The sequence below is a fragment of the Cryptomeria japonica genome, chromosome 4 (assembly GCF_030272615.1).
Source record: "Cryptomeria japonica chromosome 4, Sugi_1.0, whole genome shotgun sequence".
Classification (NCBI taxonomy): Eukaryota; Viridiplantae; Streptophyta; class Pinopsida; order Cupressales; family Cupressaceae; genus Cryptomeria; species Cryptomeria japonica.
This window is the reverse complement of record NC_081408.1, coordinates 406,337,587-406,341,945: the sequence shown is the minus strand read 5'-3', so window position 1 is coordinate 406,341,945 and position 4,359 is coordinate 406,337,587.

Below are 4,359 nucleotides of genomic sequence, written 5' to 3'. Positions count from 1 at the left end.
AACTTACATATACCTGAAAGATAACACCTTACCTCCTGATTTATCAAAGAACCAAAAGAGAAACTTTATTCGCCAATCATCCCATTCTACTCTCGTCGCAGATACCTTGTTTAAACGCGGTCTAGACAGTACTCTCTTAAGATGTCTTGAACAAGAAGAATCTGAGAAGGCCTTACATGAAGTCCATAATGGCATTTGTGGCACTCATTCAAGTGGTCTTACCCTTTCGAAAAAACTCATACGCTTGGGCTATTATTGGCCGACTATGGAATGAGATTCTTTTAAAATAGCTAGAACATGCAAACAATGTCAAATCCATGGGAACTCAATTCATGCACCAGCACAAGAACTTCATGCTTTAGAAACATCTTGGCATTTTTGCCAATGGGGTCTTGATCTGGTAGGAAATATAAATCCTTCTTCATCTAATGGTCACAAATTCATCCTTGTAGCTACAGAATATTTTACAAAATTGATTGAAGCGGTACCTCTCATAAATATCACAGGAAAACAAATTGTTGTATTTATCTTGAACTACATCATATGTCGCTATGGAATACCAATGACCATTATCATTGATAATGGGCGACCATTCAAGAATCGAGATGTACAAGAGCTATATGAGAAGTTCAAAATCCAGCACAGATTCTCCACACCATACTATCCACAGGGAAATGGACAGGCAAAAGCATCTAACAAAGCTATTTTGAAAAATCCTTAAAAAGACAGTGAACGATGTTGGGAAAGATTGGCATATTCAACTACACCCTGCTCTCTAGGCCTACTGCACCAGTATCCACACACCGATAGGTGCCACACCTTTCTCTCTTGTATATGGATCAAAAGCCATATTGCCAATCGAAGTAGAGATACCCTCTCTACGTGTGTCACTAAAAGGTCTCATCCTAGATGAAGAGCAAAGAGTATCTAGATTGCAAGAGTTAGAACTGATCCATGAACGAAGATAAAATGGCTTTGATCATCTAAAGGTATATCAACAAAGAATGTGCTAAAGTTATAATCATAAGGTCAAACCACGAGTCTTTCAAGTTGGGGAACTAGTGCTAAAGGAAAATCCATGCAACCAGGCAGATAGAGAAAAGAAAGGAAAGTTTGAACCAAACTGGTTAGGTTCGTTTGTGGTCACAGCAGTATTTGGGTCAGGAGCATATCAGCTATCAACACAGGACAAAGATCAACTTGAAGAACCCATCAATAGCATGCACCTGAAGAAATTCTATTTCTAAAAAATCAGAGAAAAATAAAAAACAGTGAAAAAGCAGAAAAATCAAAAACAGTGAAAAATCAGAGAAAAATCAAAAACAGTGAAAAAGCAGAAAAATCAAAAACAGTAAAAAATCAAAATCCAAAAAAAAAAAAACTAAATATGAGAAAAAGTCCAATAAAAACAAATAGTGAAAAACTGGCAAACAGGTGCTATCTGTCAGCTAGCTCTTCCATCTATTCGTTCATGCATCTTTCCACTTGCATTCATTTTCCATCAGCGTTATCCATATCCATCATAAAGTCTTTGTACATACTCAAGCATCGCAGCTGCTCTCTCACCATGGTTCAGATCATTGGATATATCATAATGAATTTATTTCTAGGCTTGGGGCAAAATCCTGCACTTAGCTGGGGGCAAACTCTGGATCATTTTGAGCTTAATCAAATAGGTAGAACAAACAGTTAGACAACTCTTATCAAGTGAAAACTGAGACATATCCAACGTTGAACACGAGATCAAACTATCAACTATCAAGCTATCACAAAATCAATCTAAGCACATCACACACTTGTCAATGGATAATATCTTTTTGGATAATGATTGTAACATGATTGTTCAAATTTTCTATATTGCTTTTCACTATCATGATTTCTGAGTGACTCCAGGATGTCATTGACTAGAGGAACAAGGAAGAAACATGATATTTTTCTTATCTCCTGTCTGAAAATTAATCATTAATATGTGCAAATTTGTCTCGAGACATGATCATTAGAATATCATTGAAGACATTTCCGATTTACGTATTGAAATGATTAATACTGCCTGTTTTATGCAAGCAACACTCAGGTCATCTCGATTCAATTATACCTCGATGCTTGTGTTAACTTACTACATCAAAATCCAGGAAAGAAGTGCTCAGGTCATCATGGTTTAATTATACCATCGATGTTTGCACTCACTTCCCACATTTCAAAAGCTCAATGATGACAAAAATGCAAAATAATTCAGTGATTGGTCTGGTTGTGGCTTTGCATTCCATTACATTTTCATTTGCATTTTAGCTTGCATTTCATTCTTGCATGGGATCTCGCACACTCCTTTTATCCAAGGTTAAATCTATCACAGGAATCATCAACATATCATCACAAGTGTATATGTAATCAGAAGAATGACTCATATCTTTCTAGATATTGTCGACCCAGCAAAAATCTTATGCTATCTCCCTCAACAGAATCAACAATCAGCATATCCAAGTATTTTAGCAACTTGATATCAATAAACTGTCAGTTCTTTATCTAATCAACCGTATCAATCCAATCAATCAATCAAACCTAATCGATTCTAAATCATGTCTTATAGAGGATGTATCCTTCCTAAAACCAGACGTTATGATCATGTCTTATACAAGATGAATATTTCCTGAAACCAGACGCTTTGATCATCATTGTCTTATACAGGATGAATCCTTCCTGAAACCAGACTGAATCTCAATCTAATCAATCAAGATTTTTCAATCTTACGAATCTAAGCAATCAAGCTAATCGAAGAACTCGCATTTTCATCAAACTACAGTTGCAGAAATCAAATCAAATCTATCGGGATATCAATTTCGCAAAAACTCCAAAGATCAATTATCTCAATTGATCTCTTGAGGGGGCATCATCGTACCGGAATTTAGCAATTAAGAGTTGGGGCATCCTATCGAATCAATATCAGCATCAAAATGAGATTATTCTTTGAATCATTGCGTCATCACACCTCGCTTCAAAGAGGGGAAAAATGTATACACCTAAAAATGGTCTAAAAATAATTAATTAAATAAGCAATTATTTAATTAATTCCCCTTCCCAATTTAATTGAATTTACTAAGCAATTTGATTAAATTCCCCTCTTCATCTACTTATTAATAAATCTAAGGATTTATTTAATAGGTTCATTCCAATAATCCTCTTTGATTAATTAATTCCCTCCATCAAAATCATTTCTTCTAGAATCCTTTAATTAATTAAAACAAATCAATTATGAGTTGTTGAGATTAATTAGCCTTTTCTTATTATTTGAATTTCTAAATTCAAATTCTCCTAACTTCTACCACTCCTAAACCTAACCATTCCTAAACTTAACCCATTCTACCTACCCACATGTCCCCTTTCATCCAACATCTTCTAGAACCTTGTGACACTTGTCACTAAGTGTTCCCTTTCATCTAACCTCTTCTAGAAGCCTTTGGACACTTGTCATCATAGAGATGACAGATGTTCCCTTTAAACCAACCCCCTTTGCCATCCTCCTCCAATTTAACCATTGATATCTTCACATCAATCTTGACCGTTGATTCTTACCACCTAACCCCTAGCCTTGGGAAATCCTATAAATAGACCTCATTTTGGAGCAATATGGATCCCATCTCATTCTCATCTTATGCATTGTTACTATAGGCATCTAGTTTATAGCTTATCATTCTTTAGCAATGTTATCATGCTTAATTTTAGCTTAATTGCATCTTCATTCTAGCTTATTTTCTAGAATCATATAGCTTAATCATGCTATTCTTGCTAGATCATGCATTTTCATCATTCAAATCCTCCATCTAAGTGTAGTCAAGTCACTGGAATATGCATAATCAGATCTGAGAGCATTTTTTATACTCGCATTTACTAGGAGGCAATAAGTCGATTAGCTATGGTTTTACATTTCATTGTTTTATTCACTAACCATTGTTTGTAATGATTTATTGAGTGCATTGTGTTTGTAGGTACAGGTACACTTCACAGAGCACGACACCAGGTATGACGAAGACAATGTTAAAAAGGATAAACTTAGGGCACGGGTTGAACAACTCTCTATTGTGCTAATAAAGGTGACTAAGTCTTTAGAAGCCATTGAACCAGTGAATTCATCACTGGATGAACAAGTTATGAAAAGAGTTGGGCAAGCAACATCATGAAGTAGAGTAGTGGGTGAAAGGATGGATAAGATACTAAGTCAAGGTACACGGCTCCTAAGCTCAACTTCCACTATTATTAGTAATCTTGATGTAGTAAGTGGAAAACACCATAGAAAACTTCTCTCAAGAATTGGAGGCATAGAAGAAAGATTTTGAGGCATGGTTGAAGCTTGAAGACTTTGAT